The sequence below is a fragment of the Erythranthe guttata genome, chromosome 14 (assembly GCF_056151865.1).
Source record: "Erythranthe guttata isolate IM_541 chromosome 14, IM_541, whole genome shotgun sequence".
In the NCBI taxonomy this organism is placed as follows: Eukaryota; Viridiplantae; Streptophyta; class Magnoliopsida; order Lamiales; family Phrymaceae; genus Erythranthe; species Erythranthe guttata.
The window spans coordinates 11,819,830-11,837,536 of NC_142546.1; the positions used below are offsets into that span (position 1 = coordinate 11,819,830).

General features: G+C 39.6%; 1 long non-coding RNA gene across 2 annotated transcripts; it reads right to left on the reverse strand.

Annotated features, from left to right (window-relative positions):
• Window positions 1-4,594: 4,594 nt before the first annotated feature.
• LOC105973205 (uncharacterized) lies at window positions 4,595-7,549 on the reverse strand. 2 transcript variants are annotated; one of them, XR_016029862.1, is made up of 5 exons: window positions 7,083-7,549; window positions 6,391-6,459; window positions 6,182-6,314; window positions 5,399-5,483; window positions 4,595-4,686 (listed from the first exon to the last, which is right to left on the reverse strand). It is a non-coding gene; the product is annotated as an uncharacterized LOC105973205 (long non-coding RNA). The 2 variants fall into 2 exon arrangements; XR_016029861.1 differs by lacking the exon at window positions 4,595-4,686 and having other exon boundaries at window positions 5,345-5,483.
• Window positions 7,550-17,707: the final 10,158 nt, after the last annotated feature.

Below are 17,707 nucleotides of genomic sequence, written 5' to 3' on the forward strand. Positions count from 1 at the left end.
TTTTCCTTTTCTTATTCTCATTCATAATTCCAAATTACGAATGTTGGACCCAATCATATTGACTTCCAATCATGCAAAGATAAACCATTTTATCTCTGACCGTTTATTCAAAGATCTCATGTGCACGAGCAGTGTGACCCTCGATGGTTCAGGTGTAATCTAGCCGTGGGCCCACAACCCTTTGTGGTCAAAACTCGTCCCCTTAGAGTTACGATTAAGATGAAACTCGTTTCACCTTAATCACCCAACGAATCAAGATTGGCGTCTAGCAACTACGCGTCATGATTCCCTAGATACAAATGAAGTGCCTGCAAGAACCTTCAGATATAGTTAACGTACAGTACGGTCCCTTCGATTCATATGTCCCAATTGAACTAGAGGCATTGGTTCATCGAGACCTCTTTATATGTTCAATGACGGTGCGATCGTTCTAAGTATTGTAATCGTCACGTGCATGACTTAGAGAATCGAATTCTCTAATCATCACTTAGTCAGCTCTGGCCAGAGACTTAGAATGATTACAAACTATCAGAACACACAGGACATCCAAGACTATTCTAGCGATCGAATCCCCGACTACAATGCACAGACCTCCCACTAGATTTCGGACTGCACGAACACTGGCCCTTGGGATGGTCCTCGGTGGAACTCAGAGACAGGTCACGATACAGCTGGTCCTCTAGTGAAGTCACGGTGATGTCTAGGTCATAAGGACTAATGGTGTACAACTATACCATAGATATCTCTAAGTGCTAGTCTTAATGGGAAAGGCCGATATCCTCATTAGTGGCGTAACCCTTTGACTAGGAACACGTTTAACAGTTATAATACTTAAGTAAATATCTCACGATCCTAACGATCAATTACTAGTACTTGTAATAACTGTAAGGACTATATCTATGCTTGTGACAAAGGGACAAAGATATAGAATGCCAATGTATTTTATCATTAATACGAATAAAGGTTCGTTTATTACAATAATAAATACGAAAGACCACAGCCACAGGTTGGCTTGTTGGTCACCTACTCTAACAATCTCCCACTTGACCTAAAGCCAACTACCCATAAACCGCAATCCCATCGACTCTCGATGTTTCTCATGGACCGATCTTGGTAAAGGCTTCGTGAAGGGGTCTACAACGTTCTCTTCTGAGGTGACTCGTTCAACCTTAACTTCACCTCTATCAATGATCTCTCGGATCACGTGATACTTCCTCAGAATATGCTTCGACTTCTGATGAGATCGTGGCTCCTTAGCTTGCGCCACGGCTCCGGTGTTATCACAGTACAACGGTACTGGATCACTAGCATCAGGAATGACACCCAACTCTTGGATGAATTTCCTTATCCAAGTCCCTTCTTTTGCAGCTTCGGATGCTGCAATGTATTCTGCTTCGGTAGTGGAATCGGCCGTCGTGCTTTGCTTGGAACTCTTCCAACACACGGCACCACCATTAAGCGTGAATATAAATCCAGAATTCGACTTTGAGTCGTCCACATCCGATTGAAAACTAGAGTCAGTGAAACCCTTTAATTTCAACTCGGCACCCCCATAGACCAAAAATATATCCTTAGTCCTTCGTAAGTACTTGAGGATATCTTTCACGGCTTTCCAGTGAGCCGGGCCGGGGTTAGACTGATATCTGCTTGTGACACTCACAGCATACGCAATATCGGGTCTCGTACATAGCATGCCATACATTATGCTTCCTATGGCAGAAGCATAAGGCGTCCTTTTCATCTCCTCGATTTCACTAGGTGTTTGCGGGCACATAGATTTCGAGAGACGAACCCCATGGGACATTGGCAAGAATCCCTTCTTGGATTCTTCCATGCTAAACCGTTTCATAACGGTGTCTATGTACAGGCTTTGGGATAAACCAAGCATCTTTCTCGCTCTATCTCTATAGATGCGTATTCCTAATACATAAGATGCTTCTCCCAAATCCTTCATTGAGAAACGTGTGGACAACCATGCTTTCGTTTGTTGCAGCATTCCTACGTCATTCCCAATGAGTAGAATGTCATCAACGTAAAGCACTAAAAATATCACTGCCCTCCCACTAACCTTCTTGTATACACAAGGTTCCTCCGGATTCTTCTCAAAATCAAACTCTTTGATAGTTGAGTCGAACCTAATGTTCCAACTACGGGATGCTTGCTTCAATCCATAAATGGATCGCTGGAGCTTGCAAACCTTTTGCTCACTTCCAGAAGATATGAAGCCTTCCGGCTGCGCCATGTAAATTTCTTCCTCAATATCTCCATTAAGGAAGGCGGTCTTCACATCCATTTGCCATATCTCGTAGTCGTACCACGCAGCTATGGCCAGCAAAATCCTAATGGACTTCAGCATCGCGACTGGCGAAAAGGTTTCCTCATAGTCAACACCTTGCCTTTGAGTGTATCCTTTTGCTACCAATCTAGCTTTATAGGTTGATACCTTTCCATCAACTCCAATTTTCTTCTTATAGATCCATTTGCAGCCTATAGGAACAATTCCTTTGGGTGGATCTACCAAGGTCCATACCTTGTTGGAGTACATGGAGTCCATTTCGGATTTCATGGCAGTTAGCCAATGTCCCATGTCCGCATCCGATACGGCCTCATTGTATGTTCTTGGATCTCGTCCAAGATCAACATGATCTTCATCATTTTCGAGGAGGAATAACCTATCCGGCATTTTCCGAACTCTTTCGGATCTACGTACCGTAGGTTCAGGAGGTATATTAGTGGATTGTTGTATTGGTTCGATTACTTGTTCTTGCGTTTGAACTTCACTTTGTGGTTCTTGAACTATTTCAAGTTCCATCATGCTGCCCTTTCTATCGGATAGAAACTCCCTTTCCAAAAAGGTGGCATTTCTTGAAACAAACGTCTTTGCTTCTTTGACATAATAAAACTCGTATCCCATTGAGTCTTCGGGATACCCCACAAAATAGCACAAGTCGGATTTACTATCCAACTTATCTCCCACTAATCGCTTCACATAAGCGGGACAACCCCATATCCTAATATGTTTGTAATTGGGTTTCCGGGAATGCCAAAGTTCATAAGGTGTGGATTTAACTGCTTTGGTGTTAACTCTATTCAGCAAATACGCGGCAGTACGGAGTGCATGACCCCACAAGTATGCCGGTAAGTTTGTGAACCCCATCATGGATCGAACCATATCTAATAAAGTTCGATTCCGACGTTCGGATACTCCATTAAGTTGAGGAGTTCCCGGTGGAGTCCATTGGGACTGTATCCCATTTTCTTTTAGATAGTCAATGAACTCGATGCTCAAGTATTCTCCACCACGATCGGATCGCAGCTTCTTAATACTTCGTCCGAGTTGCTTTTCTACTTCATGTCTAAAATCTTTGAACTTTTCAAATGTTTCAGACTTGTACTTCATCAAGTACACATACCCATACCTAGAATATTCGTCGGTAAAGGTGGCGAAGTAGTTATATCCACCCTTCGCACTAACACTTAGTCGACCACATACGTCTGTATGGATCAAATCCAAAAGACCCTCGGCTCGTTCCATTTTCCCTTTGTAGGGTGACTTGGTCATTTTCCCTTTAAGGCAAGATTCACAAGTTTGTAGTGATTTCACGTCCTCCAAAGAGAACAATCCTTCACTAACAAAATCGTTCATCCTTCTTAAAGAGACATGACCTAATCTAGCGTGCCAAAGTTGTGCGGGGTTTTGATCTATCTCCTTACGTTTTGCTGATATAACATTAATAGGTATTTCACTTGGATTTAGTTCATACAAGTTGTTTAATAGTCGTCCTTTGCAAATTAAATTCTCATTCTTTTGTATAATGCAAATCGAATTTCCAAAAACAAAAGTAAAACCTTCAATATCTAATACAAGAATAGAAATAAGGTTTCTAATGAGCGACGGAACAAATAAACAATCGTTCAAAACAATAGGAAAACTAGAATCACTACAAGAAAAAATGGTTCTAGGGACGATTTGTTATGGTTGCTAAAAGCAAGATAATGGTCGCTGAAACTTATAACGACCAAATTAGGCTTGGTCACTTGTGGTCACAACAGGGTGGCTACTAAAAGTATTAGTGACAAGAAGATTAATTGGACGCTAAAAGATGAGATTTAGCGGCGAACTAATAATGGTCACTAATTGTATAATTATTAACGACCAGTTTTTAACTCGCTAATGTAAATTTTATGGTGGCAATAATATTAACATAGTTGCTATAGCAACATATATAGTGGCCATATAATTTTGGTCGCTAAATGATATATACGTATAGTGACCATATATAATTGTTGCTATAAGATATATATTTGGCCACCACATTTTTTGGTTGCTACATAATATACATATAGTGACGGTATATGTTGGTTTATAAATAATATATCTGTTGGTTGCTAAAATATATACATATAGTGACCATATTATTGGTTGCATTAATAATCATTAATGTTTATTTGCAACAGTGGTTGTAAAAAAAAATTAAAATAAAACTAAAGATTGCAAATTTACATATTATCAATCAAATATGAATATTATAATTTCAATCTATCATATTAAATACAATAATAAATCAATCATTCCAAATAATACTATAATTATTTCATAATAAATTCCACTTCATAAATTGTTAATCGACAACAAATATGACTTCCACGATAACGTTCTTTCACTTCATCAATGAACAGTCCAACCTGAAAAAGGGAAAAAACAATCAATTAGAAAATAAGAAATCATATGATAGAATCAATTCCAAGTATGCAATCAAAGTACACAATACTAAGTATACCTGGATCCACGATAAATAAATCTCGTATAAACGTGAGCAACACCCGATAATCTAATATTATTTTTTGTATCAGCCCCATCTAAAATAAGAGTATTAATTTGTGTAAATTTATACATGTCAAAAAAAAAGCCAGCTTCTTGTAATAACAAAAGAGAGAACAAAATATATGGTACCAAAGAACAAAATTGTGACGCCCACTATCGAAATACAATAATCCTAAATGGTTCAACAGTCGGGAAAAGGACGATTTGCGCTCAATGAACCACTGTAGAAACAAATCATTTGGAATCATAATAGAAGAAGTGGTTCCAACTAGTATACAAGTAAAGATGAGAAACAATTCCGAATTGATAGAGAAACAAATTGAAACTCGTTGAATTATTCAAGGTAGATAAAATAACTCAATTGAGTAATCAAGGAATCGGATGAGAAATTACTCGAATAATTCCCGAATCAAGATGAGAAGTTATTAAGTTCCATGAAGAGGATTTCGAATCGATCATTATTTTCAACAATTCAGGAATCAAAGTAACATATCAAGAAGCAATAAAATATCTTATTCTCAGTATGCATTCTATTTTTCCAATAAATAATAGTGAATAAATAGAGATCCTCACCTGAAGTCCAATGCAAGTGCTATAAAAACACCTTACTCTCGAGTCATGCTCAAGTCTTGAATGAGAGCATAAATATACTCAACACCTATCAAATATTAGAATTAAATAAGTTATCGAATGTTAACATAATCGTTTACTATTCGGTTCTATTTCATATAAACATCCTAACTTAAATCATATGCCATAATTGACAATCGAACATAATAAACAATTTCTATGGCGTTCTATTTACCAAATACAACACACTCCAGGCATCAATTCACATGGTACGGAGTTGACTCGTGTTTGTTTGACGAGTTCTCGAAACAAAGGTTTAAAACATTTGTTTCCACAATTTCTTTGAAAAATCATAACAATTGGTACGTTTATCCAAATTGGGAACGTAATATTCCAAATGAAAGATAACAACTTCATCTACATGCTCATTGAAGACTCTGATCACAAATTATGATCCCAGCATATTCAAAACAGGCCCAAAAGATGATTACAGAAAACTGCCAGAATTTCGGATAAATTCACTTTTCTGGTACAGTTTATTGTAAAATTCATAACTATTTGTAAAGTTATCCAAATTGGCCAAACAATATACCAAATAAAAGCTGAAAACTTCATCTATAAGTTTACTTAAGAAATATATCCCAAATTATTATCCTAAGACAGTAATAAAACCCAACGAAGATGATTCATCAAAACTGCCCTGTTTTTGGTAGACTCACTACCGTCAAATTCTCATCTCTAAAAGGCTATAAAACTTGCTCGAATTAGAAGCAATTTAACACTTACATATAATTATCACGGTCCTCGACGAGTTTTGTGAAGAGACTGATTCGAAAATCTCACTCCAAACCCTTCGATTTCGACTCCGAAAACAGGTGCGGCAGAAGGTTTACTATTTCTCAGAATTTCGCCAACATAGCTGTCGGGTTAAATTTGGTTATATAACTTGAAGAAATAACTAACAAAGTCTTTCTCAAATAACAAAGTCTTCTCACCTCGAGTTAGCACCAAAAGCAACATCATAGACCGAAATTTTCTTAGGTACACAACCACGAATGACACACCTGGAATAAGAATCCATTAGTTTCTTAAGCTTCACCTTCGATCACATTTAAACTTGTTGATAAATATGCATAAGACAAATTTCAAATAACTAATGACACAAATAACTAATGACACAGATAGATGCTAACTTTGGACATTAAACTAGAAACCAACTTTATTTGTTGTCACATTTTCTTCCAAAAATCGTAGCAGGCCGTACGCTTATCCAAATTGGGAAAACAATATACCAAATAAAAGTTCACAACTTTATCTACAATTTTGATGAAGATACCAACCCCTAATTACTAAGATAATACAATGATAACAGCCCATAAAGTTGAATACATAAAACTGCCAGAATTGTTTTGGACAAACTTGTTTGATGTCACAGTTTATTTGAAAAATCATAACAATTTGTAGAGTTATCCAAATCGACCAAATAATTTACCAAATCAAACCTCACAACTCAATATACAAAACATCAGAAGACACATAGCCTAAATTATTACTCCAACATAACAAAAACAGCTCCGCATGATGATTAGGCAAAACTGCCCTGTTTTTTGACAGATTCGTCGTCGTCTGATTCCGACCCCTAAAAGGCTATAACCCGTGCTCAAATCGGAAATAATTAAACACTTACTCACAGTTTTCGAGGTTCTCTACGAGTTACGAGAAGGAATGATCCAAATTCACACTCCAAACCCTTCGATTTTGGCTCCGAAAACAGATGCCGTAGCAGATTTTATTTCCCTTTCCGGCGAGCATGCTGAATTTCACACCAAATTTCGGCGACCACCGTCGAATAAAACTGCCTAGCACCACCATTAATGGGAAGCTAACTTCTCAGAGGTTTGTAACAGTACCTTCTATCATCAATACTCCACCGTTAACACCTGCGTTCATTTAATTCTTTGAAGAGCCAAAAGTTGAACACCAGATAACGGCCACCATCGGCGACCTCTGCCGGAAATCACCAACAGCGGTGTACATCTGAACCCACAATTATTCCAAAGGTGGGTCCTGATCGACGAGATTCATTCTCGAAGGTCTCCAAACTATTATTTTTCCTTAAAACCCATATCTGAAATTATCTTTTCAAATCCCCAATTAATTCTTTTCCTGATCAAATCTTCGGAATCTCCTTAATGAATTCGAAAATTCTCGAACAGGGGTAGGAACTAGGGCTTGGAGAAATTGGGTGAAATAGGCGAATAGTGTTGGGGAAAACAAAAGAGGTAAGATAAGAGGGATTTTGGTGCAAACATAATGAAGAAATTAAGAGATATTTTTTTCTTGATTTTCTGTAATATTATGCGAGAATTGGTAGAGGGAGAAAGAGAGTAAGGAGAGAATGAACAGAGTAATATTCTGTGATGAAGAAACGAAAGAATTATAAATGGCTGTATTTTTTTTATTATTTGCATTTTTGCCCCCATCTTTATTTTCTTTTCTTTTCTTTTCTTGATTTGTTTAAAAACTAAACTAGTGACCAAATCGATTTGATTTCCGTAAGTAGTTTAATAGTAACCAAAATCAAGTGGTTGCTGGCAACCCAATTAAATAGTTGTTAATAATTAAACTAAAGACTCGTAGCAACCGTAAAAAAAATTGATGTTAACTTGGTCACTATTGACACTAAGTTATAGTGACCATAAAAATTGTCGCTACAAACTTTAACTTTAGTTGCTACAAGATGTCTAACTATTAGTGACCACATATAGCTACCAAATGTTAGCTGGTCGCAAAAAGATTTAACCCTTCCCACTTTTGCTACAAAATTACTTTTGGTCACTAAATGTGAACATTCAGTGACCATTTAGTTATGGTCGCTGAGAATTTGGTCACTGAAACTAGTTTTTCTTGTAGTGAATCCAAAACATTTAAGTAAATTGTGCCAGTGGCTTCAGCAGCAACTCTTGCTCCATTCCCCATCCTTAGGTAGGTCTCACCCGCTCTAAGTCTTCGACTTCTTGTCATTAGCTGCAAATCATTGCACAAATGTGAGCCACAGCCCGTATCCAATACCCAAGAAGAAGAGTTGACAGACAAATTTACGTCAATGAAATACGTACCCTTTTCAGAACCTTTCTGCTTCAGGTAAGCCTTGCAGTTGCGGCGCCAATGTCCTTTCTTTCCACAGTGATGGCAAGCATCATCAACTTGTTTGCTAACCTTTGCTTTGGGGCCCCCACTACCTTCACCCACTTCGAACTTGCTGTTTGGGAAGGGAACTCTTTCCTTTCTCTTCTTTTGGAAAGAACTCTTCTTTCCAGAAGTAGCAGCAATGAGAACAGACTTCTCTTTCTTAATGGTGGACTCGAAGCTGACCAACATGTTCATTAACTCATCCAAGGGAGGATCTAGTTTGTTCATGTTGAAGTTCACTATGAACGATTCATAGGAACTAGGAAGAGACAACAGGATCAAATCCAACGAGAGCTCGGCCGGGAGGGTGACATCAAGATTCACTAGCTTTTCAAGGAGAGTGATCATTTTGAGACAGTGCTCGTGGACCGAAGTCCCTTCGCGCAGTCTCGCTGTGATCAACTCCTTTGTAGCAGCGTACCTCGATGCCCTAATATTCTCACTATACATGCTATCGAGATGAGCCTTTATATCGAAAGCATGCAAGTGAGACTCATATTTCCTCGCAAGCGCGGGCTCCATGGCGGCTATCATATAGCACCTAGCATGAGTGTCATCTTTCTTCCAAACTTCATAAGTTTCCTTTTCAGCATCAGTCGCTGTGGCAGGTATAGTGGCGGGAAGCCTCTCGTTCAAAACATAGAGACGCCCCTCAACAGTTAGCACAAGCTTAAGACTACGCAACCAATCTAGGTAATTAGGGCCATTGAGTTTATTGTCGAGGATTGACATTATGGGATTCTTAGACATAATTATCTGAGACATATAGAGAAGAGGATTATTAGAGATTCGCGTTAAATGATTGTTACAATTAAATGTTTGGACTTATGTTATTTAATTGTTCTCCCACTAATTTTATCGAGTTCCACTTCCCTCTAGTAGACAAACGAGAAAACTGATTTTTCTTAATGGGCTTTAGGTCCAATAGACAAATATAACCCGTAGTTAATCTAGCCCGATTATATTTGCCCAAAGGTAGATCACAATCAATCATATCCACAATATGACCCTAAATTAAATTTTCCTCACACTTGATAATGACCTAAGTTAATCTCGCGAATATCAAAATCGTCGTGTGTCAAGTCTAACCTACCAATCAAAGATGCTTACAGAACTCGATTATGCCAAACTAATGCAGTCCCTAGTTAATCTAGCCGACCACGTTAATTCAACATAACCCTTTTCTATGGCTACCTTCATCGTTATGTCAATTGAATTACAGCTTACTCTACCATAGCACTGTTGGGGATCGTGCATGTATACGCAGCGGAATTTAAAATTTTTATATCGAACTAGTTTCGATTACATGCATAAACTAATCACATAGTCAACGTACCTTAACGCTTCCGCCATACATATGGTAATTATCGATTTAATTAAAAAACGCGTAAAACCGAAAATTACGAAACATGCTTATACTTCATTTCACAAAATCGAAACATGTAATCACGTATTACTCATGCTCGCAAATTAATAATCATACAAACATGTTCGAATCGAATTACGAAAGTTCCGATTTAATTACCTCTTGTAGCGTGCGATTTCGACGAATCGAAATCCTAGAACGAGTCACGTACAAGCTGCTAATTACCAATCCACGGGGCTGCAACTCACGGCTGGACCAAGCTGATCCAGCAAGCGACGAACGGCAGTGAACGGCAGCAGCAGCGGCGGCGCGTGGCAGCGGCAGCGGCGGCGCGTGAGCGGCGTATCGGCGCGTGCGGCGGTGCGTGGATTCGTCGGGGCAGCAGCTCCTCTCCAATCAGGTTTCACCTCGTATTTTCGACCCACTCGAACTACAGCACTAGATGTAAACGAGTTAGATAACAACAAGAATAAAACGAAGGAAACGAGAGAAGAAAAACCGGCGGTTTTCGGCGGTGGTCGGCGGTGGCGCGCCGGTGGAGCAATGGCCGAAGAGGGGAGCGGCTAGGGCTTGAGCGGCTAGGGTTTGGTGCTAAAAATCTGATCTCAAACTCTTGTTTGAGGTCTATTTATACCTAGGGTTTTCAACCCTAGTGGGCTTAAGTCATTGGGCTTGACCCACTGATGCATTAAGCCCATCCCCTCGTCGGCCTCGTTTCTAATAAACGATCGTCCACAAAATTATAACAAAATTATATTTGTGACGAGCTCAAAGTCCTCGTCGATACGAGTGTCTCTTCGAAATTTCCAATTTCCAAAATTGGAAACTTCCACTTCAGTGGACTTGCTAAATCGGGAAACTTCCCAATTTAGAAAGTTCACTAAGTTCCGCATTTCTCTCTTTCTCTACGTTTATTCCGATTCGCAATCCACAATTATGAATCTTGGATTCAATCATATCGACATCCAATCGTTCAAAGATTAACACATTAATCTATGCTTGTTGTTATCAAGGATCTATATTACACGAGAAGTGTGACCCTCAATGGTTCAGGTGTATGCTAGCCGTGGGCTCACAACTCTTTGTGATTCGAACAACACATTGTTCTTATACGAACTCCTCCCAAGAGTCCCGATTAGAGTAGAACTCATTTTACCTAATCCCGATCAAATCGGTGCCCAACGAATCAAGATTGGCGTCTAGCAACTACGCATCATGATTCCCTAGATACAAATGAAGTGCCTGCAAGAACCTTATGATATAGTTAGCGTACAGTACGATCCCTTCGTAGCACATGTCCCGATTGAACTAGAGGCATTGGTTCACCGAGACCTCTTATAAAGTTCAATAACCGTGCGAACGTTCTAGGTATTATAAATCCGTTCGTGTGCGACTTAGGGAAACACATTTCCCTAATCACCCCACTATCAACTCTGGCAAGAGATTCCATGGATTATAAACCGTCAGAACACACAGGACATCCATGACTACTCAAGCGCTCGAATCCCCTACTACAATGCACAGACTTCACACTAGATTTCGGATTGCACGAACGTTGGCCCTTGGAGCGGTCCGCGGTGGGACTCAGGGACAGGTCACGATACAATCGGTCCTCTAGTGAAGTCACGGTGATGTCTGGGTCTTAAGGACTAATGGTGTACAACTATATCTTAGAAACCTATTACTCGATGAATGAGAACCACTTATAGATTTCTAGGGCGAGGGAGTTCAGTGAACTCATCCAGTATGAGCACCCACTCAAGTATGCCGATGTCACAACACCGAGGACTGATGAGACGCAGTACACATACACTAAGTGCTAGTCTCAAAAGGGAAAGGCCGGTATCCTCATTATTGGCGTAACCCATCGACTAGGAACAAGGTTTAACAGTTACATTACATTGTTGAGTTATCTCATGATTCTACTAGATCAACTCACAGTAATAGAGTAACTCGTTAGGACTATATCTATGCTGCTTGCATGGGATAACAGATATAGAATGCCAAATAAGATATTTTATTATTACGAACGAAAAACGATTTTTTTATTACAAAGAAAAGAGAAAGACCACAGCCACAAGTTGGCTTGCCGGTCACCTACTCTAACAATCTCCCACTTGACCTAAAGCCAACTACTCATAAATCTAAGTCCCATCGACTCTCGATGTTTCTCGTGGACTGATCCTGACAATGGCTTGGTGAAGGGATCTGCAATATTGTCCTCCGAGGTGACTCTGTCTAGCTTGACTTCACCTCTCTCTATGATCTCTCGGATCACATGGTATTTTCTCAACACGTGCTTCGACTTCTGATGAGCTCTTGGTTCCTTAGCTTGTGCTACGGCTCCGTTGTTATCGCAGTACAGCCGTACTGGATCGCTAGCGTTCGGAAATACACCCAACTCTTGGATGAATTTCCTAATCCATGACCCTTCCTTTGAAGCATCTGATGCTGCAATATATTCAGCCTCGGTGGTGGAATCAGCCGTCGTGCCTTGTTTGGAACTCTTCCAACACACGGCACCTCCGTTGACTTTGAATATATACCCCGAGTTTGACTTCGAGTCATCCACGTCCGATTGAAAACTAGAATCCGTGAAGCCTTCTAATTTCAACTCGGTATCCCCATAGACCAAAAACAAATCTCGAGTTCTTCGCAAGTACTTGAGAATGTCCTTCACAGCCTTCCAATGGGCTGGGCCGGGGTCAGACTGATATCTGCTTGTGACGCTCACAGCATACGCAATATCAGGTCGTGTACACAGCATGCCATACATTATGCTTCCTATAGCGGATGCATAAGGTGTCCTTTTCATCTCCTCGATTTCCATTTGCGTTTGAGGACGCATGGATTTCGAGAGACGAACCCCATGGGACATTGGCAAGAATCCCTTCTTGGATTCTTCCATGCTAAACCGTTTAAGAACGGTGTCTATGTACATGGATTGGGACAAGCCAAGCAATCTCCCCGATCTATCTCTATAGATCCGTATTCCCAATACGTAGGATGCTTCTCCCAAATCCTTCATCGAGAAACGTGTGGATAACCATACTTTAGTCGACTGCAACATCCCTACATCATTCCCAATGAGTAGTATGTCATCAACATAAAGTACAAGGAAAGTCATTGCACTCCCACTAACCTTCTTGTAGACACAAGGTTCCTCCGGGTTTTTCACAAATTCAAACTCTTTGATAGTTGTGTCGAACCTTTTGTTCCAACTACGGGATGCTTGTTTCAATCCATAAATGGATCGCTGGAGTTTGCAAACCTTTTGCTCATCTCCAGAAGATATGAAGCCTTCCGGCTGCGCCATGTAAATTTCTTCCTCAATGTCCCCATTAAGGAAAGCGGTCTTCACATCCATTTGCCATATCTCGTAGTCATACCACGCAGAGATGGCCAGCAAAATCCTAATGGACTTAAGCATAGCAACTGGAGAGAAGGTTTCCTCATAGTCAACTCCTTGCTTTTGAGTATAACCCTTCGCTACCAATCTAGCCTTGTAGGTCGATACCTTTCCATCTACTCCAATTTTCTTCTTATAGATCCACTTGCAGCCTATGGGAACGATTCCCTCGGGTGGATCTACCAAGGTCCATACCTTGTTAGAGTACATAGAGTCCATTTCGGATTTCATGGCATTTAGCCAATGTCCCTTGTCTGTATCCGATACAGCTTCGTTGAAAGTTCTAGGATCACATCCTTGGTCAACTTCATCAACGAGGAATAACCTATCGGGCGCTCTCCGAACTCTTTCGGATCTACGCAGCGACGGTTCAGGAGGTATGTTAGTGGTTTGTTGAATTGGTTCATTATCTGATTGCTGTGCTTGAACTTCAGATTGTGGTTCTCGAACTTCTTCGAGATCAACTACACTGCCCTTTCTATCCGATAGAAATTCCTTCTCAAGGAACACGGCATTTCTCGAGACGAACACCTTTGCCTCGGAAACATAGTAGAATTCGTATCCCATGGAATCCTCGGGATACCCCACAAAATAGCATAGGTCGGATTTTGTATCCAACTTATCTCCCACTAGCCGCTTCACGTAAGCGGGACAACCCCATATCCTAATATGTTTAAACGTGGGTTTCTTGGAGTGCCAAAGTTCATAAGGTGTGGAGTTAACTGCTTTGGTATTAACCCTATTCAGCAAATACACGGCAGTTAGGAGTGCATGACCCCACAGGTATGCCGGTAGCTTGGTGAACCCCATCATAGATCGAACCATGTCTAACAGTGTTCGATTCCGACGTTCGGAAACTCCATTAAGTTGAGGAGTTCCAGGAGGAGTCCATTGAGACAGAATCCCATTCTCTTTAAGATAGTCTATAAACTCAGTACTCAAGTATTCGCCACCACGATCGGATCGTAGTTTCTTAATACGTCTACCGAGTTGGTTTTCTACTTGGTGTCTAAAATCTTTGAACTTTTCAAAAGTTTCAGACTTATACTTCATTAAGTACACGAAACCATACCTAGAATAATCATCGGTAAAGGTAACGAAGTAGTTAAAACCACCCCTAGCACTAACGCTTAGTGGACCACACACGTCTGAATGAATCAAATCCAAAAGACCCTCGGCCCGCTCCATCTTCCCTTTGAAGGGAGTCTTGGTCATTTTTCCTTTAAGGCAGGATACACAAGTTTGAAGTGATTTAACGTCCTCCAAAGAGAACATTCCTTCACTAACAAACTTGTTCATCCTTCTCAAGGAAATGTGACCTAGTCGAGCGTGCCAAAGTTGTGCGGGGTTAAGACTTATATCTTTTCGTTTTGCTGATATAATGTTAATAGGTATTTCACTTGGATTCAGTTCATATAAGTTGTTTATAAGTTGTCCCTTACAAATCATATTTTGTTCCTTTTGTATAATGCAAATCGAATTTCCAAAAACAAAAGTAAAACCTTCATTATCCAAAACAGGAATTGAAATAAGGTTTCGAATAAGTGACGGAACAAATAAACAATTGTTCAAAACAATGGAAAAACTAGAATCCAAAACAGAAAGATAAATTGTCCCAATGGCTTCAGCAGCAACTCTTGCTCCGTTGCCCATTCTTAGGTAGGTCTCACCCACATTAAGCCTCCTACTTCTTGTCATGAGCTGCAAATCATTACAAAGATGTGAGCCACAACCAGTATCCAATACCCAAGCAGAAGATTTAACGGACAAGTTAACTTCAACTAAATACGTACCCTTTTCAGAACGTTTCTGATCGAGGTAAGCCTTGCAGTTGCGTCGCCAATGGCCCTTCTTTCCACAATGATGGCAAGCGTCATCAACTTGCTTGATGACCTTGTCATTCTTCACTCCGCTCGACTCGCCCTTCTCAAATTTCTTGCTCGGGCCGAAACTTCTTTCTTTCCTTTTCTTCTGGAAAGAACCTTTCTTCACAAAAGGAGCAACTAGGAGAACAGATTTATCCTTCTTGATCGTGGACTCATAACTGACCAACATGTTCAACAACTCATCCAATGGTGGATCGAGCTTGTTCATGTTGAAGTTCACTATGAACGATTCATAAGAACTAGGAAGGGACAGTAGGATCAAATCCACCGAGAGCTCGGCCGGGAGGGTGACATCAAGGTTCACCAGCTTCTCAAGGAGAGTGATCATCTTGAGACCGTGCTCGTGGACCGAAGCCCCTTCACGCAGCCTCATGGTGATCAACTCCTTGGTAGCTGAGTACCTCGATGCCCTAGTATTCCCACTGTACATGCTTTCAAGATGGTGCTTGATATCATAAGCATGCACGTGAGACTCATACTTCCTCGCGAGCTCTGGCACCATGGATGCTAGCATGTAGCACCTCGCATGGAGGTCGTCCTTCTTCCATGCCTCGAAAGTGGCAGTCTCGTCAGCAGTAGCAGTCGCAGGAAGAGCAGCGGGGGGACGTTCATTGAGCACATAGAGACGCTCCTCAACTTGGAGCACAAGTTTCAGATTGCGAAGCCAATCCAAATAGTTTGGACCGGTGAGTTTGTTTTGGTCGAGGATTGAGGAAAGGGGATGTTTGGACATTGTTGCTGAGAAAATTTTAAGAAGACAATAATTAGAGTTTAGTTCGTAATAATCGTTACAATTAAAATTTTGGACTTTTATGTTTTAATTGTTCTCCCACTAATTTTATCGAATTCCACCACCCTCTAGCAGACAATCGAGAAAACTTATTTTTCTTTAATGGGCTTTAGGTCCAATAGCGCTAATGTAACCCGTAGTTAATCTATCCCGATTACATAAGCCTAAAGGTAGAGTACTATCAATCACATCACTATGTGACCCTAAAGATCGATTTACCTCACACTTGATAATGACCTAAGTTAATCTAGCGAATATAAAAATCTTCGTGTGTCAAGTCTAGCCTACCAATATGAGATGTCATAGATCCAACTATATCAAACTAATGCAATCCCTAGTTAATCTAGCCGACCACATTAATCCAACATAATTTTATCTATGACCGTATCTCCATCTAATGTCAATTAAATTACAGCTTATCCCACAATAGCACTCCCCGCTAACACGGCTTACTGCACTATTATGAGAGGCTACACATAATTTAATTGTTGGTAGAAGGAAAGAAAAATTCAACAATTTGGTTTTCCTTTATAGCTTGATAATTATTCTTGATTAAGAATGAGGGATTTTATTTTTTAAATCTTATTAGCTCATCGGAAGTTTTAGGTTATGATCGTTTGTGATTCCTACAACTATGTTCTCTAGGTATGTGGAAACGCATATTGATCCTAAGAGAGACATACGATCATCATCGTACTTAATCACAATTATTCATCTCATGAATTAATTAATAAATACGATTAATTGCAAATATAATTAACGGACTTCTTTCATTCATAAATCATTCAAATAAGAATGAAGTCCATTAGTTGTTTGCCATCTAATTTGTGTTCCATTAATTAAACTAATTTAACGATTAAATTAAATAATTAATCCAACACTATTCTTTGAATTCAAATTAAATTAATGGATCAATTATCTAATTGGGTTTAATTGATAAATAATTTCAAAAATTAAAAATCAATTAATTTTTAATATTAATTCTCAGAAAATCAAAAAAATTTTTTTTTTTTTTTTTTTTTTTGTTTGTGCTGACCGGACCGGTCGGACAGGTTCGACCGGGCCGGTTCGGTCAGCTGAAAAAACAGCAGCAAAAACGAATTTTTTTCAAAATTAAAATCTTTTATATTTTCTGAAATATTCAAAATATTTAATTAATATTAAAACACCCAATTTGATAACACCAATAATTCAACAATTCAACAAATCGAAGCATGCTTTCGAAAACGATAAACACGTTGACAAATAAACGATTAACCCGTGGCTCTGATACCACTGTTGGGGATCGTGCATGTATACGCAGCGGAATTTAAAAATTTTATATCGAACTAGTTTCGATTACATGCATAAACTAATCACATAGTCAACGTACCTTAACGCTTCCGCCATACATATGGTAATTATCGATTTAATTGAAAAACGCGTAAAACCGAAAATTACGAAACATGCTTATACTTCATTTCACAAAATCGAAACATGTAATCACGTATTACTCATGCTCGCAAATTAATAATCATACAAACATGTTTAAATCGAATTACGAAAGTTCCGATTTAATTACCTCTTGTAGCGTGCGATTTCGACGAATCGAAATCCTAGAACGAGTCACGTACAAGCTGCTAATATCTATCCACGGGGCTGCAACTCACGGCTGGACCAAGCTGATCCA